The sequence below is a fragment of the Amia ocellicauda genome, unplaced genomic scaffold, assembly GCF_036373705.1.
Source record: "Amia ocellicauda isolate fAmiCal2 unplaced genomic scaffold, fAmiCal2.hap1 HAP1_SCAFFOLD_38, whole genome shotgun sequence".
In the NCBI taxonomy this organism is placed as follows: domain Eukaryota; kingdom Metazoa; phylum Chordata; class Actinopteri; order Amiiformes; family Amiidae; genus Amia; species Amia ocellicauda.
In genome coordinates this window covers 461,011-478,483 of record NW_027102952.1, presented here as the reverse complement: position 1 = coordinate 478,483, position 17,473 = coordinate 461,011, and the positions used below count along the sequence as shown (strand labels likewise).

Below are 17,473 nucleotides of genomic sequence, written 5' to 3'. Positions count from 1 at the left end.
TATTCGTGCTGCACCTCTCTGCAAGGATCCAGGACAGTTTGTCAATGTAAACTCCAGTGCCTGGGAATATTTCCACCTAAAAGACAATGGTAAATAAAAAACAAGTTTATCCCCAAACTATTCTTATATTATGTTAAGTGGAATACATTATCAGTAAGGCTGTGATTTTGTTACAGAAATGTGTTATTAAAGACCACAGTATGTCTCAATTCTAAGTTTATTAATTTACAGACATAATAAAGTCAGTGAATCTGTGACACCCACAATTCAATTACATTCTTATTATCAACTATAACTATGAATATAACTGATAATGTAGCATCATTAGATTGTTTACAACCAATATTTGTTTTCAATATATATATTTTTACCTTGTCTTTGTAATATTGTAGACCAAGAGTGTTATACCTGTTTTGGTGATTCTTTGTCAGATTCAGAACAATTTGCTGTGGGGCTGTCAGAACCACTTGATGGTGACACACTTTTGTCTTCATTGCTGATAAATGTGGCTTTTGTTACAATTTTTTTCAGATTGTCCAAAAGGTCTGGAATCTCTGGAGAAAAAAACCTTTGTATTAAATGATAATCATTTCTAGTAATATATTTAATGCAAAGTGAAAACAAAACCATCAATGCCTGCAATTATACTTGAGAGACTTGCTCTATGTTATTGGCAAACTGACCTTTTTGTGGGTCATTAACATTAGCTACGAAAAAAATAAAAAAGATAAAATACAAGAATTTCCAGGTCTAATGTAATGCATATAGTCATTAATGTAGGATTATGAAGTTATGTTGAAAAACTTTATTTAATAATCAGTATTATTAAACTATTAGACAGTGCACATTAAGAGTCTGTATTGTGGTTCTAGATTACTTCAGTATGATCAACTATAATACATTACTCTGGAATCTAAATTACTGAAGAATAACATTTATCAAGGTAAGGAATTATTTGCTATAAATAAAAAAACTTACCATCAACCATACGGTTTCGAAGACATTGGTTTTCATTTTTAAGTCTTGTGTTTTCCTTTTCGAGCTGCTTAACGTTTTGCTGTAGCTCAACTTCACTGGACTCTTTAAATGTCTGTAGAATATGACGGGATCTAATTCTTGAAGCTCCATCGGTTTTCTTTCTTATTTTGTGCTGTATTCAGAGAGGAAAAGAGTTTAAAATGAAAATATATATATATATATATGAATATGATTAAAAAAAAACAATCCTGCAATACATTTATTTAATATTTGCAGTAATTATCTCACCGGTAACTGTGGTTCATCAAGGTCACTATCATCTGAAATTTGAAGTTTTTTGTTTGGTTTAGGTACTCTCTTCATTTTAGGACAGGGCATTTTTGTTAGGTCATTAAGTTTTCTTCTTAGTTCGCCTTCTTTTCCTAAAATAAAAATAAAATAAATAAAACCCTGCATTATGTCCACAGATATTTGGGGATTATATTTATTTGTCATAAAAATACTGTGCTTTGACCATACAAATTAAGATGAACAGCCAACACTGAATCAAAACTGAAGTTAAATTATATCTGGTTTAATTTACTTTGTGATTTGGGGGATTTTATTGTAAAGCACAACACACAATAAATCGTTCTTACAAATGCCAGTCAAGTATGACGAGTTTTTAGCGCCCTCACCACCATCTACCATGTTATAAGAGTATGTTAGAAGTACAACACATTAATAACTTAAACATTCATTTCAAATATACTGTGATTGTATATATCAAATAGCATGTAAAGACTTTAATGTTTTTTTTTTTTAAATAAACATTGTTACCAGTCATAATGATCTGCGCTTCATGGACAGGCCATCCACCTTTTGGAGGTTTGTTCGTGTCTCTCCACTCTGCTCTGAAGTTTCGAGTCGTCTCTTCGTCATCATCAGCAATGCTGAATAAATCAAAATTGCGAAAGCAAGCAGTGGGAATCACGCTGTAAGAGTCTTTGTCGACCCCGCTTTCCCACTTCACCAACGCGTGCATCACCGCCATACTACCTTCACCTTCTCGTCCGTTTTTTCTGCGCCTTTTTCCCCCGACAAGTCACGGCACAAAAAACAGTCCCGCTCTGCATTCTGGTACTTGGCGTTCTTAATAACACCAACAGGGTGTAATCGCATAGACCACTCGAGTATAAAGTACTACATATCCCATCTGTTACAGTTTTTTTTCTTCTTCTGAAACTGCAAGCGCACTACATAAAGTTTGGCAAATGAAGAAATTTGGATGATGAGTTTACAATCTTATAAACAGTATTTAAGTAAACCTAGATATGCAATTCCAAAAAGAACAGCATCGAGATGGAGAAACAGGATACAAAAATAATAATACAATGTTTATACTTTTTGTATTTTAATTACAGTATGTAATTATTGCCTTTTGATTTACATTTACAGAAAAAGAACGGCGGCAAACGTGGACTACCCAACAAGAAGCAACAAAGTTACTAAAATATCAGATTCTCAGGTAAGCTTCATGCAGCCATACATGTATAATTATAAAATCAATCCAAAAAATAGACCTTGTTTACCCTACAACTGATTTGAGTGTTAATTCTATTTAAGATATAAAAAAATATTTTATTTTCTGAACTAATAATCTGTGAACATTCTATTATCTCTATAATTTTAATTAATACATTTATTTTATTATTGGTGGAACATTATATTTTTCAGCTCAGATGATTTCACGTACCATCAATTTTTCTGTTAATAAATGTGCAAAAACAAATCAGATGGATAGGCCCCTACATATGAACATTAAGTTAAAGGCCTAGAGTGAGTGTTCTTCACTTCCAGTCATGGCGGGCCACAATCCCGCTCTTTGTAACTCATCAACAACCAAAGACCTGGGAAAAGGGTTAAATGGCTTCAGTTAAGCCAATTAGGTAATTAAGAGCTCAACTGGAAAAAAAACAGCAGGCATAGGGGTACTTTAGGACCACAGTCACTGATATAACCTACAATGTTGTTGTAATGAAAATCAGCAGACAGTGGGCCTCCTCCAGGACTAAGGTTGAGAAGCACTGGTCTTGAAGACCACAATAACAATCGACCTCAAGGGCTAGGGATATTCGAGGTGATGCTAAACCAGTCCTGAATGTTTAAATATAATGTTATTTTCTTGTAGTGTGCCGTTGCTGTTAATGCAACCAGTTATATTGAGCCATCAAATACAGAAGCTGACGAAAGACATCAACATGTAAATTTAGTTGTAAATTTAAAGTGTGTGTGAAAAGTATTTTGTATATGGAGATTAACCCATAGTTTCACAGATACATTGTGGACCAGTGATATTCAGGATCTTCAAAACAAGTCCTGAATGCTCAAACTTAACACTTCTTTTTTTAGAGTGTCGTTGCTGTCAATCCAGCCAGTGATGTGGAGCCATCAGATACAGAAGCTGATGAAAAACAACATGTAAATTTCCTAAATTAATATGGTGCATCAAAATACTTATTTAGCACTTTCAACTGTTTCTTTGTGATTCCTAAAATTACTTTACAGGCTGGGGCTGGGGGAAGACACTGTGCCCGCCTGGAGAAGCCTGTACAAGCCCCCCTCAATAAGAGAGCTGGCAATCTGCAGTGGAGGGTGTTACACACCATTATTGCTGTCAATTCTTTTATTACTGTTCTTAACCCTGCTGTGTCCGACGCCTGCCCATTCTGTGCTCAGAGAGAGACCGTGTTTCACTGTTTCAGCACTTGCTCTCGGTTGTCACCCATTTTTAGTCTTTTAACTCGTCTTTTTACTGATCTTAACCTGATTTTTAACACAAAGGTTTTTATTTTAGGGGCGCGATACACCAGAAAGACCAAACATGTGGACCAGCTGGTAAACTTCTTGCTGGGCCAGGCTAAAATGGCCGTCTATAAGACTAGGAAGAACAGAGTGTGTGGGGAGGGCAGTGAGGATGCAGTGAGAGTGTTTGCCATGCTGGTCAAGTGCAGAGTCAGACTAGAGTTTAACTATTACAGGCTGATGAATGATTTGGAGAGTTTTGAACAGGTCTGGTGTATTAATGATGCCCTTTGTGAATTGTATGACGGGGAGTTGGTTTTTATTATGTAATTCATTTATAGGGTTTAGTATTTGATGGTTGTTTTGTTGTGTGTATTGGGTTGCTTTCTTTAAAAGTGTACAGATCAGTGGCGGAGTTAATGCTTGTTGGGGGGAGACAAACAAAGGGGAACACTATTTTTTATTTATTTATTTATTTTCTTTTGTATGAATTATTGCGTGTTGCAAACAGGCAATGAAGTCTGATAAAAGTCAAAAAGTCTCTCTCTCTCTCACACACACACACACACAGCCAGCAAGACACACAGAGCCAGCCAGCTCAGCGATGACATCACAAACATCTCTCTCAGGTGACTCCTATGACATCACAGAGCACGTACATTCCGTTGCTTGCCGTCTGTCAACCACTCAGTCACTGCCAGCCAGACTGGCTGGCTGACTGGATGGTGGGGCTGCTTGCTGCTGCTGCGTACCTTAGCAAGCTTATTTGCTTGACCGGCCTTCCTCCTCCGCCCACATGCCCACCTATGTCCGATCTGCTGTTCACCTGGATCACAGCTCCGCCCCAACAAGGCAGAGCCTCCCAAGAATGGTACAAACTCACCCACGATCCCCTCCACGGAAAGCTATAGCAAAAGGCAAAAGCATTATACGTAATGAAGAGGAACCCGAGTCCAAGACGCATCCGACCAGCCATACATATTTGTGTGTATTAAAGATCACATTTTATTACATTTAGATTTTCTGTACTTTATTACATCTTTTTGTGATTTTTAAATGTATTGTTTCTTTTCCTTATATATGTATGTATGTATGTATGTATGTGTGTGTGTGTCTGTGTGAAAGTGTATGTGTTTGTGTGTCTCTGTGTGAAAGTGAGTGTGTGTGTGTCTGTCTCTGTGTTTGTGTGTCTGTCTCTGTGTGAAAGTGAGTGTGTGTGCGTGTGTCTGTCTGTGAAAGTGTGTGTGTGTGTGTGGGTGTGACAGTGTGTATGAGTGTCTGTCTGTCATGTAACTCGCACATCTGTGAGGGCACCATTTTTGCAGAAAGAGATGTACACATTTTGGAGCAACATATGCTGCCATCCAGACATCGTCTTTTCCAGGGACATCCCTGCATTTTTCAGCAGGATAACGCCAAACCACATTCTGCCCAGATTACAAGCGCATGGTTGCGTAGGCAGAGAGTGCGGGTGCTAGCATGGCCTGCCTGCAGTCCTGACCTGTCTCCGAATTGAGAATGTGTGGCGCACTATGAAGTGCAAATTAAGACAACGAAGGCCCTGTGCAGTTGCGCAGCTGAGGAAATGCATAATGGATGAATGGGGGGAAATCCCACTTGCTAAACTTAACCAAGTGGTGTCTTCAGTGCCCAAGTGCTTAATAAGTGTTATTAAAAGAAAAGGTGATGTTACATAGTGGTAAACAGTCGACTGTCCCAACTTTCTTGGTTTCTTTTCACTGCTAATGAGATGCTGTAGAGTGAGTTAGTTATATTGCTTTCAGGAGCTCTAATCGTATTGATGAGTTCATGCAGCATTTGTAATTGAATTTCAAAAAGAAATCCTTGCTGTCTGGCCTGTGTGTATGAGATGTACTCTGTCAATCTTTGGCTAACAACTGAAACATTGGTAGAACAGAAATGGCAACATAAAAAAGAAAAGTACATTTTAAAAGAGCACATTAAATAGGATGAATATACAGTTTTTTACAATCACTTTGTCACTAATTTCAGAACCTTGATGTCATTTTTCAAAACTCTAGACACAAAACTCAAAACGGTCATCACTTGTAACACAGGCTGTCCAATGTTCAAAACATTGCATTGTGCATTCATATCTTTAAAGAAACCTTGCACTTGCAGACTTGTTGGTTCAAATAATTCATTTATCATGAAATACCATAGTAACATTTATTTAGATCACCCACACAGAAGATACCGATAGTTTCACTGTGTAGTTGTTCGTACAATCATTAAATATTGTAGTACAAAATATGTGATACATGTTTCATTATGGTACTACACATAAATACATCACTGTAAAAGGACTAGTAGAGAGAATACTACAGACACAGTGGAATCATTGAACAAAATCTGAAATGTATTGATGCAATACAATCAAATCACACCATAGGTTTCTTTGAAGCCATGCAACAATAATTAGCTACAAAAAAGAACAAAACTACAGTAAAATGTCAACTGCAGTGTTCCTCACCTGGCTTAGTGTAAAACAAAGGATTGATTACTGTACTTCTGAATTTCCATCAGCCCTGTGTTCAGGTTCAGGTTCTCACAACCATTTTTCACAAGAGGCATCTTGAAACTGAACATACCTGAACATACTCAGTCATCAGCTGCTTCACTCTGTCTGCATTTCTTTCAAAAGGCACACTATACTCTGTGCTACACATTGGTATGCAGTATACAGTCATTTGACAATTGAGAGTAGCCTAATGTTTAGTGCATGCTGAAGACTTGCCGCTTCTCAGTACGGAAATTTCTGATGATTGAGGCCACAGTTGATCCTGAGTTGATTCTGAGGTTTGATTGAATCATTGTAGCTGCCTCAGTCATGGTCATGCCATGATTTACAACATGCTCTACAACTATTTCTCGGATTTCACTGGACACTATTTGCTGTTGCTGCCGCTGTCTGGTCCGTGGCCTTGTCCTCTACCACGTTCCCCCAACACCTCTCAAATGAGGCCCATGGCTGCCTCTCTGGTGAGGCCTAAGCCCTCCTCTATGACGAGGCCCACGACCACCTCTCAGAAGGGGTGCATGTCCCCTTCCATTCCTTTGACCACCACGTCTTCCTCCTCCCACTGCTTGACCTCTATTGTGACCTGGATGACTTGCCGGCTCCATGTTATCACTGTGTTGCTGGGGTGGATAGCACTCATTTCACTCGATACTCGTACCACAATGTGAAATCAATCATCAATAACCAGTTGGCAGTATTGGAAAAGCAATTACAAGGGCCTGCATACATACAGTAATGTCAAATCTGATGTGGAAGAACAATCATCTTCAACCAGGTTGGAGCGTTAGTTGCAATGCCTTTAATACACGCAGCGTGGAGAGGAACAGTGACTCAAGTAGATCCCAAAGTCGCTCTGCCTTCATTTTAACAGTCAGAGCTTTTATACACAAAAATCAAAGAGCTGGTTATAATCAGAAAGTCATTACTATGTTATCTTAAAAGTTAGCTAAGCAGAATTTATATCATTATAGGACAGAGTTCATAGATCAACACATGGATTAGGGAGCAGGCACTTCAATCATACTGTTTGACATTGTCTCCAAGATTCTCATCGTAAATAACAAACAGAAATCAAACTACCTTCTGGCCTGACCTTCTAGCTTGACCTTATCTTTCTTAAGTATACAAGAGAGAAAAACAGGTATTAGAGAAAGAATTTCTAACTTTCCTTCCACACTGCAAACATGGTGTGGAAAAGTGCTACATGATGATGAATGATGATGAAATATTACATCCATAGATAATGTAGTCCAACTGGTTCATGCTCCTCGGTTATTGGTGTCAATGGATCTCATTATCCTGAAACTTTCATGATCGAAACATGGAATATTGTTTGTCAGTTTCCATAAAATTATGCATTAAGAGTAATGCAACAGTCACTTATCATTTTGAGCAGCTGTATCAATTGATAGTTAGATCTTTGTAATGAAATGAATAGACAGTGATCTCAGATGTAATGTGTGAATTGCATTTTGAAATGGTAATACTTTGATGTTAAGTTGTGTCATTTTAGTTCAATGAACAAATGATCTGAGGTTGATGTGTATTGTATCCAAGCAATTGTAAAAAAGTGTTAGAGTTTTGAAAAATGTGCATTTTGATCATCGGGTGTGAGTTTAGTGTCTAGAGTTTTGAAAAATGACATCAAGGTTCTGAAATGAGTGCCAAAGTGATTGTAAAAAAGTGTAATATCAGGGGACAGTGGCTATTAGTGATCTGGCCTTCCGTGGCCTCTGTATTAATGTAACAGGTCACATTGTATGTGTACACTGATACTTGATAGTATAATATAGTACAAGTAAAAAACATACATAGGTATCATAGAAGTATTTTGCAGAAATGATTATGGATAGTTATCAAAATGGAGAGGAAATGCTAAATCCAGTCTCCCCAGGCTGAGCTTCTATTGCTGCACCTGCTAAGTGGCTGCTGGCCCCACTATATGGATAGAGCCACACCAAGTACAAGAGTCTCCCCATTGCTATTTATATCTCCCTATCCAGTCTTCTATAGGTGTCAGGGTGGGGTGCCTATTCCCCTGCATGCTTTGAAACCTATAGCACCTGGGACGCACACTTGGGATCCGGTTCCTCTGCCCCTCACATACACATGAGGAATCCCAGGTGCTCAATACGTCATACTGTCTCTTTCATCTCATGTGTAAACTATGGACAAATACATGACTAAACGTGTTTAGTTGCTTTTCCCAGAAAGCTTTGCGCCACGAAATGCAAATAACGGGGACTATGATTGGCTCCCTGACATTACCCACACTGCGACTGATGCTACCCATTTCACTACCCAACAAAGACCCATAATATGCGTGTGTCTGTCTGTCTGTCTGTCAAAGTATGTGTGTGTGTTTCTGTGTGTGTCTGTGTCTGTCTGTCTGTGTGTGAAAGTGTGTGTGTGTCTGTCTGTCTGTCTGTCATGTAACTTGCACATCTGTGAGGGCACCACTAATGCAGAAAGAGATGTACACATATTGTTTATTTTCCATATATATGTATGTATGTATGTATGCATGTCCAATTGCTTTGACAATACAAATGAATTGAATTGAGAGGGAGAGAGAGAGAGTAAGAGAGAGAGAGAGACAGACAGACAGACAGACAGAGAGACACACACACACACACACACACACACACAGAGAGCCAGCCAGCCAGCTCAGCGATGACATGACGAGCCTCTCTCAGCTTACTGCTATGACATCACAGAGCACGTACATTCCGTTTAACAAATCGTTAAACAAAAAAGGTTATAAACACATTGACTACAATACCGGTTAGTAAGACGAAGGTGAGTCTCTCGTTAGTATTATTAGTCAGACATTAAATAACTACGCAGGTTAGTATTTATGTCAGGTAACTTCTCGTTATATATATATCAGTCTCATTTACGTTTAGGTGCCGAGAAAGATCCTATTTGTTACCACAATTTCCCTTAACTGATTATTATTCAATGATTAAGGATAGGCAGGGCCACCAATAATCTAATGTCTATTAACTTGTGTCAATTTCAGACTAAACAGTTAAACAGGAATGAGAAGATATTTCTCGGCGTTGACAGATTTTATTTCTAAAATTATCAACAAAACAGTTTAATGCAACTCACATTTATATTTAAGAAAACGAAATGATATTACACATTCTAGAGTTATGAATCACAGATTAACATTTCTAATTGATTTCTCAAATGTCATGAATCACAAACTCCAAACTGTTAAACTTATGTGAACTTCGTCGCAGAGAGGCCTCTCTGGCTTCGGGCTCAGATAACAGCACACGGCACGAGGTCCGTGTGGTTTGGAACAAAGGCAGTCCGGTTCGGCTTTGTCCAAGAACTTCCACTCAGTCGATGCACCTGGAAGTTGGGGTTTCGGGAATGTAGAGTCGTTTCCAAACAGATTTTCCATTGGTTTGAATGCTCCAAGGTTGTGCACAAAATCTTCTTTGTAAGCATGGTTCCACCGTAGTTACTTGAAGACGAAGTCTTTGAGGAAAGCAGGGCCCTGTTTGTTCCAAGGGTCAAGTTTCTTAAGACTCAAATAGCTATTTAAGTGACTGACACTTTCGTATTCAGTCGACTTAGTCAATTGTCCAGCTGTAAAACTCCACTGATCAGGTGGGTCTGTGAAGTTATTTATTTAATAAAGTCCTTTAAAATAATTCTTCGCTCAATCTCCTTCTCATAGTTTAACTCTTCTGTTGCTGGCAAAGACTTGGTTGGTTTCTGATTCCGGTTCTGGCAACAGAGCTACAGGTTGAGCTGTGGCAGCGAGTTTCTGGTTCAGGTGAGAGAGAGAGAGAGAGAAAGACTGTCCGCTGTTCCTTATAGTCTGTCAGATCAGTAGGTGATTGGTCCCTGAGTTCTTGAGATTGGATTTCGGTTTCAGCCCCCAGTGTCCTATTGGAGGGAGGCTTTATTTATGACTGATGTCAATCCATGCCATCTTTTGGAAATGCCGGTTGGCCTGGGTTCGTAGCTCTATGTCGGGATTTCGGCTCTCATCCACTTCAAAGAGTTTTTATCACCTACAGGCCCCTTTCTCCAGACATCTCATAGCAGAATTCCAAACTATTTGGCCTCTTCTCGGTGCCATCCTCCCCAAAACTGTCACTTTGATGCAAACCAGTTCCAAGCTGATGAGCTAAGGAAATCTGATAACTTTGGGGGGGGAGAGGTCTTCTTTAGATCAGTGCTTCAGCTCAGAGCCCAAATGCTCTTATCCAAATACACCCAACATAACGCTACATATGTATGTATGTATGTATATATGTGTAGAAGGAAAATTAGAAATTATTTTCTTACACCTGTTTTTCTCTCTTGTATACTTAAGAAAGATACGGTCAAGCTAGAAGGTCAGCCCAGAAGATAGTTTGATTTCTGTTTGTTATTTACGATGAGAACCTTGGAGACATTGTCAAACGGTATGACCTACGTGCCTGTTCCCTAAAACCATGTGTTGACCTATGAACTCTGTTCTATAATGATATATGTTCTGCTTAGTTAGCCTTTAAGATAACATAGTAATGACTTTCTAGCATGTATGGATGTATGTATGTATGTATATATATATATATATATATATATATATATATATGTATGTATGTCCAATTGCTTTGACAATACAAATGAATTGAATTGAGAGGAAGAGAGAGAGAGAGAGAGAGAGAGAGAAAGAGAGAGAGAGAGACAGACAGACAGACAGACAGCTCAGCGATGACATCACGAGCCTCTCTCAGCTGACTGCTATGACATCACAGAGCACGTACATTCCGTTGCTTGTCGTCTGTCAACCACTCAGTCACTGCTAGCCAGACTGTCCCTAAGACAAAGTGTACAATACTTCAATTATATCTCCTCCAGACAGATAAAGAGTATTAAGAGCTACGATGAAGATACCCAGGAGACGTAAAAAGCTTGCATCACCTGGTATTTCCTGGAGGTCACCCATCCAAGTACTAACCAGGCCCTGGCCCGTTTAGTTTCCAAGGTCTGACGAGATCGGGCACGTTCAGGACGGTGTGGCCGCAAGCCGAGATGCCTGGCTGCATGATGTCTCTTAAAGGCTGGCGGGTATTGACGGAATTTCCAGCAAAAAATAAAAAATAAAAAAATAAAAAAATGGAGGGAAAAATAACAGTGCAGGAAAGGGTGTTGAAAGTAGCCGGGAACGTGTACAATTCTTCAATTATATCTCCTCCAGACAGAAAGAGAGTATTAAGAGCTACGATGAAGTTACCCAGGAGACGTAAAAAGCTTGCAGCACCTGGTATTTCTAGGAGATCTCCCATCCAAGTACTGACCAGGCCATGCCCCGTTTAGCTTCTGAGATCTGACGAGACGGGGTGCGTCCAGGACGGTGTAGCCGCAAGCCGAGAGGCCTGGCTGCATGATGTCTCTTAAAGGCTGACGGGTGTTGACGGAACTTCCAGCAAATAAAAAAAGAAAAATGGAGGGAAAAATATCAGTTCAGCAAAGGGTGTTGAAAGTAGCCGGGTACGTGTACATTTCTTCAATTATATCTCCTCCAGACAGAAAGAGAGTATTAAGATCTACGATGATGTTACCCAGGAGACGTATAAAGCTTGCAGCACCTGGTATTTCCAGGAGGTCACCCATCCAAGTACTGACCAGGCCCTGCCCTGTATAGCTTCCGAGATCTGATGAGATCGGTCGCGTTCAGGACGGCATGGCCGCAAGCCGAGACGCCTGGCAGCATGATGTCTCTTAAAGGCGGGCGGGTTTTGACGGACCTTCCAGCAAAAAAAAAAAGAAAAAAGAAAAATGGAGGGAAAAATATCAGTGCAGCAAAGGGTGTTGAAAGTTGCCGGGTACGTGTACATTTCTTCAATTGTATCTTCTCCTGACAGAAAGAGAGTATTAAGAGCTACGATGAAGTTACCCAGGAGACGTAAAAAGTTTGCAGTACCTAGTTTTTCCAGGAGGTCACCAATCCAAATACTGACCAGGTCCTGCCACGTTTTGCTTCCTAGATCTGACAAGATCGGGCGCGTTCAGGACGGTGTGGCCGCAAGCCAAAAAGCCTGGCTGCATGATGTCTCTTAAAGGCTGGCGGGTATTGACGGAACTTCCAGCAAAAAAAAGAAAAATGGAGGGAAAAATACCAGTGCAGCAAATGGTGTTGAAAGTAGCCGGGTACGTGTACAAATCCTCAATTATAACACCTCCAGACAGAAAGAGAGTATTAAGAGCTACAATGAAGTTACTCAGGAGACTAAAAAGCTTGCAGCACCAGGTATTTCCAGAAGGTCTCCCATCCAAGTACTGACCAGGTCTTGCCCCGTTTAGCTTCCGAGATCTGATGAGATCGGGCGCGTTCAGGACGGTGTGGCCGCAAACCTAGAGGCCTGGCTGCATGATGTCTCTAAAAGGCTGGCGGGTATTGACGGAACATCCAAGAAAAAAAAATAAAAAAAAAAATAGAAAAATGGAGGGAAAAATATCAGTGCAGGAAAGGGTGTTGAATATAGCCGGGTACGTGTACAATACTTCAATTATATCTCCTCCAGACAGAAAGAGAGTATTAAGAGCTACGATGAAGTTACCCAAGTGACGAGAAAAGCTTGCAGCACCTGGTATTTCCAGGAGGTCACCCATCCAAGTACTGACCAGGCCCTGCCCCGTTCAGCTTCCGAGATCTGACGAGATCGGGCGCGTTCAGGACGGTGTGGCCGCAAGCCAAGAGGCCTGGATGTATGAAGTCTCTTAAAGGCTGGCGGGTATTGACGGAAGTTCCAGCAAAAAAAAAAGAAATAAGAAAAATGGAGGGAAAAATATCAGTGCAGCAAAGGGTGTTAAATGTAGCTGGGTACGTGTACAATACTTCAATTATATCTCCTCCAGACAGAAAGTGAGTATTAAGAGCTACGATGAAGTTACCCAAGTGATGTAAAAAGCTTGCAGCACCTGGTATCTCCAGGAGGTCTCCCATCTAAGTACTGACCAGGCCCTGCCCCGTTTAGCTTCCGAGATCTGACGAGATCGTGCGCATTCAGGATGGTGTGGCCACAAGCTGAGATGCCTGGCTGCATGATGTCTCTTAAGGGCTGGAGGATATTGACAGAACTTCCAGCAAAATAAAGAAGAAAAAGAAAAATGGAGGGAAAAATATCAGTGCAGCAAAGGGAGTTGAAAGTAGCCGGGTACGTGTACAATTCTTCAATTATATCTCCTCCAGACAGAAAGAGAGTATTAAGAGCTATGATGAAGTTACCCAGGAGACGTAAGAAGCTTGCAGCACCTGGTATTTCCAGGAGGTCTCCCATCCAAGTACAGAATAGACACTGCCCCGTTTAGCTTCCGAGATCTGATGAGATTGGGCGCGTTCAGGATGGTGTGGCCGCAAACCAAGAGGCCTGGCTGCATGATGTCTCTTAAAGGCTGGCGGGTATTGACGGAACTGCCAGCAAAAAAAAAAGAAATAAGAAAAATGGAGTGAAAAATTTCAGTGCAGCAAAGGGAGTTGAAAGTAGCCGGGTACGTGTACAATTCTTCAATTATATCTCCTCCAGACAGAAAGAGAGTATAAAGAGCTACGATGAAGTTTCCCAGGAGACGTAAAAATCTTGCAGCACCTGGTATTTCCAGGAGGTCACCCATCGAAGTACTGACCAGGCCCTGCCCCATTTAGCTTCCGAGATCTGACGAGATCGGGCGCGTTCATGACGGTGTGGCCGAAAGCCAAGAGGCCTGGCTGCATGATGTCTCTAAAAGGCTGGCGGGTATTGACGGAACATCCAAGAAAAAAAAATTAAAAAAAAATAGAAAAATGGAGAGAAAAATATCAGTGCAGGAAAGGGTGTTGAAAGTAGCCGGGTACGTGTACAATACTTCAATTATATCTCCTCCAGACAGAAAGAGAGTATTAAGAGCTACGATGAAGTTACCCAAGTGACGATAAAAGCTTGCAGCACCTGGTATTTCCAGGAGGTCACCCATCCAAGTACTGACCAGGCCCTGCCCCGTTCAGCTTCCGAGATCTGACAAGATCGGGCGCGTTCAGGACGGTGTGGCCGCAAGCCGAGAGGCCTGGCTGCATGATGTCTCTTAAAGGCTGGCGGGTATTGCCGGAACTTCCAGCAAATAAAAAAAAAAAAAGAAAAAAAGAAAAACGGAGGGAAAAAAATCAGTGCAGCAAGGGGTGTTGACAGTAGCCGGGTACGTGTACAATTCTTCAATTAAATCTCCTCCAGACAGAAAGAGAGTATTAAAAGCTACGACGAAGTTCCCCAGGTGACGAAAAAAGCTTGCAGCGCCTGGAATTTCCAGAAGGTCTCACATTCAAGTAATGACCAGGCCCTGCCCAGTTTAGCTTCCGAGAGCTGACGAGATGGGGCGCGTTCAGGACGGTGTGGCCGCAAGCCAAGAGGCCTTGCTGCATGATGTCTCTTAAAGGCTGGCGGATATTGACGGAACTTCCAGAAAAAAGAAAAAGAAAAATGGAGGGAAAAATATCAGTGCAGCAAAGGGTGTTGAAAGTAGCCGGGTACGTGTACAATTCTTCAATTATATCTCCTCCAGACAAAAAGAGAGAATTAAGAGCTACGATAAAGTTACTCAGGAGACGTAAAAGCTTGCAGCACCAGGTATTTCCAGGAGGTCTCCCATCCAAGTACTGACCAGGTCCTGCCCCGTTTAGCTTCCGAGATCTTACGAGATCGGGCGCGTTCAGGACGGTGTGGCCACAAGCCGAGAGGCCTGGCTGCATGATGTCTCTTAAAGGTTGGCGGGTATTGACGGAACTTCCAGCAAAAAAAAAAAAAAAAAGAAAAATGGATGGAAAAATATCAGTGCAAGAAAGGATGTTGACAGTAGCTGGGTACGTGTACAATACTTCAATTATATCTCCTCCAGACAGATAGAGAGTATTAAGAGCTACGATAAAGTTACCCAGGAGATGTAAAAGCTTGCAGCACGAGGTATTTCCAGGAGGTCTCACATTCATGTACTGACCAGGTCCTGCCCCGTTTAGCTTCCGAGATCTGACGAGATCGGGCGCGTTCAGGACGGTGTGGCCGCAAGCCGAGATGTCTGGCTGCATGATGTCTCTTAAAGGCTGGCGGGTATTGACGGAACTGCCAGCAAAAAAAAAAAAGAAAAATAGAGGGAAATATACCAGTGCAGCAACGGGTGTTGAAAGTAGCCGGGTACGTGTACAATTCTTCAATTATATCTCCTGGAGACAGAAAGAGAGTATTAAGAGCTACGATGAAGTTACCCAGGAGACGTAAAAAGCTTGCAGCACCTGGTATTTCTAGGAGGTCAGCCATCCAAGTACTGACCAGGCCCTGCCCCGTTTAGCTTCCGAGATCTGACGAGATCGGGTGCATTCAGGACGGTGTGGCCACAAGCCGAAAGGCCTGACTGCATGATGTCTCTTAAAGGTTGGCGGGTATTGTCGGAACTTCCAGCAAAAAAAAAAAAAAAAAAAAGAAAAAAGAAAAATGGATGGAAAAATATCAGTGCAGCAAAGAGTGTTGACAGTAGCAGGATACGTGTACAATACTTCAATTATATCTCCTCCAGACAGAGAGAGAGTATTAAGAGCTACGATAAAGTTACCCAGGAGACGTAAAAGCTTGCAGCACTAGGTATTTCCAGGAGGTCTCACTTTCATGTACTGACCAGGTCCTGCCCCGTTTAGCTTCCGAGATCTGACGAGATCGGGCGCGTTCAGGATGGTGTGGCCGCAAGCCGAGATGCCTGGCTGCATGATGTCTCTTAAAGGCTGGCGGGTATTGACGGAACTGCCAGCAAAAAAAAAAAAGAAAAATAGAGGGAAATATACCAGTGCAGCAAAGGGTGTTGAAAGTAGCCGGGTACGTGTACAATTCTTCAATTATATCTCCTGGAGACAGAAAGAGAGTATTAAGAGCTACGATGAAGTTACCCAGGAGACGTAAAAAGTTTGCAGCACCTGGTATTTCTAGGAGGTCTCCCATCCAAGTACTGACCAGGCCCTGCCCCGTTTAGCTTCCGAGATCTGACGAGATCGGGCGCGTTCAGGATGGTGTGGCCGCAAGCCGAGATGCCTGGCTGCATGATGTCTCTTAAAGGCTGGCGGGTATTGATGGAACTGCCAGCAAAAAAAAAAAAAGAAAAATCGAGGGAAATATACCAGTGCAGCAAAGGGTGTTGAAAGTAGCCGGGTACGTGTACAATTCTTCAATTATATCTCCTGGAGACAGAAAGAGAGTATTAAGAGCTACGATGAAGTTACCCAGGAGACGTAAAAAGCTTGCAGCACCTGGTATTTCTAGGAGGTCTCCCATCCAAGTACTGACCAGGCCCTGCCCCGTTTAGCTTCCGAGATCTGACGAGATCGGGCGCATTCAGGACGGTGTGGCCGCAAGCCTAGAGGCCTCGCTGCATGATGTCTCTTAAAGGTTGGCGGGTATTGACGGAACTTCCAGCAAAAAAATAAAATAAAAAGAAAAATGGATGGAAAAATATCAGTGCAGCAAATGGTGTTGACAGTAGCTGGGTACGTGTACAATACTTCAATTATATCTCCTGGAGACAGAAAGAGAGTATTAAGAGCTACGATGAAGTTACCCAGGAGACGTAAAAAGCTTGCAGCACCTGGTATTTCTAGGAAGTCTCCCATCCAAGTACTGACCAGGTCCTGCCCCGTTTAGCTTCCGAGATCTGACGATATCATGCGCGTTCAGGACGGTGTGGCCGAAAGCCGAGATGCCCGGCTGCATGATGTCTCTTTAAGGCTGGCGGGTATTGACGGAACTTCCAGCAAAAAAAAAAGAAAAAAGAAAAATGGAGGGAAAAATATCAGTGCAGCAAAGGGTTTTGAAAGTAGCCGGGTACGTGTACAATTCTTCAATAATATCTCCTACAGACTGAAAGAGAGTATTAAGAGCTACGATGAAGTTACCCAGGAGACGTAAAAAGCTTGCAGCAGCTGGTATTTCTAGGAGGTCTCCCATCCAAGTACTGACCAGGCCCTGCCCCGTTTAGCTTCCGAGATCTGACGAGATCGGGCGTGTTCAGGACGGTGAGGCCGCAAGCCAAGAGGCCTGGCTGCATGATGTCTCTTAAAGGCTGGCGGGTATTGACGGAACTTCCAGCAGAAAATAAAAAATAAATAAATAGAAAAATGGAGGGAAAAATATCAGTGCAGGACACGGT

The 17,473-nt window shown here is 41.6% G+C and overlaps 9 non-coding genes and 11 pseudogenes across 9 annotated transcripts; all 20 read right to left on the bottom strand.

The window, feature by feature from the left end:
- Positions 1-4,602: 4,602 nt before the first annotated feature.
- LOC136733983 (U5 spliceosomal RNA) lies at positions 4,603-4,717 on the bottom strand. The gene has a single exon (XR_010810363.1). It is a non-coding gene; the product is annotated as a U5 spliceosomal RNA (small nuclear RNA).
- Positions 4,718-11,224: 6,507 nt separating this feature from the next.
- LOC136734230 (uncharacterized) lies at positions 11,225-11,343 on the bottom strand (annotated as a pseudogene).
- A 221-nt stretch (positions 11,344-11,564) lies between these two features.
- Positions 11,565-11,683, bottom strand: LOC136733892 (uncharacterized; annotated as a pseudogene).
- Positions 11,684-11,892: 209 nt separating this feature from the next.
- On the bottom strand, positions 11,893-12,011 carry LOC136734021 (5S ribosomal RNA). Its single transcript, XR_010810400.1, has one exon. It is a non-coding gene; the product is annotated as a 5S ribosomal RNA (ribosomal RNA).
- A 216-nt stretch (positions 12,012-12,227) lies between these two features.
- Positions 12,228-12,346, bottom strand: LOC136733959 (uncharacterized; annotated as a pseudogene).
- A 205-nt stretch (positions 12,347-12,551) lies between these two features.
- LOC136734079 (5S ribosomal RNA) lies at positions 12,552-12,670 on the bottom strand. Its single transcript, XR_010810457.1, has one exon. It is a non-coding gene; the product is annotated as a 5S ribosomal RNA (ribosomal RNA).
- A 221-nt stretch (positions 12,671-12,891) lies between these two features.
- LOC136733964 (5S ribosomal RNA) lies at positions 12,892-13,010 on the bottom strand. Its single transcript, XR_010810344.1, has one exon. It is a non-coding gene; the product is annotated as a 5S ribosomal RNA (ribosomal RNA).
- A 215-nt stretch (positions 13,011-13,225) lies between these two features.
- LOC136734182 (uncharacterized) lies at positions 13,226-13,344 on the bottom strand (annotated as a pseudogene).
- Positions 13,345-13,559: 215 nt separating this feature from the next.
- Positions 13,560-13,678, bottom strand: LOC136734487 (uncharacterized; annotated as a pseudogene).
- A 215-nt stretch (positions 13,679-13,893) lies between these two features.
- LOC136734337 (uncharacterized) lies at positions 13,894-14,012 on the bottom strand (annotated as a pseudogene).
- Positions 14,013-14,232: 220 nt separating this feature from the next.
- LOC136734071 (5S ribosomal RNA) lies at positions 14,233-14,351 on the bottom strand. Its single transcript, XR_010810449.1, has one exon. It is a non-coding gene; the product is annotated as a 5S ribosomal RNA (ribosomal RNA).
- Positions 14,352-14,574: 223 nt separating this feature from the next.
- On the bottom strand, positions 14,575-14,693 carry LOC136733937 (uncharacterized; annotated as a pseudogene).
- Positions 14,694-14,901: 208 nt separating this feature from the next.
- LOC136734024 (5S ribosomal RNA) lies at positions 14,902-15,020 on the bottom strand. Its single transcript, XR_010810403.1, has one exon. It is a non-coding gene; the product is annotated as a 5S ribosomal RNA (ribosomal RNA).
- Positions 15,021-15,234: 214 nt separating this feature from the next.
- On the bottom strand, positions 15,235-15,353 carry LOC136734398 (uncharacterized; annotated as a pseudogene).
- Positions 15,354-15,563: 210 nt separating this feature from the next.
- LOC136734003 (5S ribosomal RNA) lies at positions 15,564-15,682 on the bottom strand. Its single transcript, XR_010810383.1, has one exon. It is a non-coding gene; the product is annotated as a 5S ribosomal RNA (ribosomal RNA).
- A 224-nt stretch (positions 15,683-15,906) lies between these two features.
- Positions 15,907-16,025, bottom strand: LOC136734441 (uncharacterized; annotated as a pseudogene).
- Positions 16,026-16,235: 210 nt separating this feature from the next.
- LOC136734007 (5S ribosomal RNA) lies at positions 16,236-16,354 on the bottom strand. The gene has a single exon (XR_010810387.1). It is a non-coding gene; the product is annotated as a 5S ribosomal RNA (ribosomal RNA).
- Positions 16,355-16,565: 211 nt separating this feature from the next.
- LOC136734090 (5S ribosomal RNA) lies at positions 16,566-16,684 on the bottom strand. Its single transcript, XR_010810465.1, has one exon. It is a non-coding gene; the product is annotated as a 5S ribosomal RNA (ribosomal RNA).
- Positions 16,685-16,900: 216 nt separating this feature from the next.
- On the bottom strand, positions 16,901-17,019 carry LOC136733909 (uncharacterized; annotated as a pseudogene).
- A 215-nt stretch (positions 17,020-17,234) lies between these two features.
- Positions 17,235-17,353, bottom strand: LOC136734244 (uncharacterized; annotated as a pseudogene).
- Between the last annotated feature and the right edge of the window lie 120 nt (positions 17,354-17,473).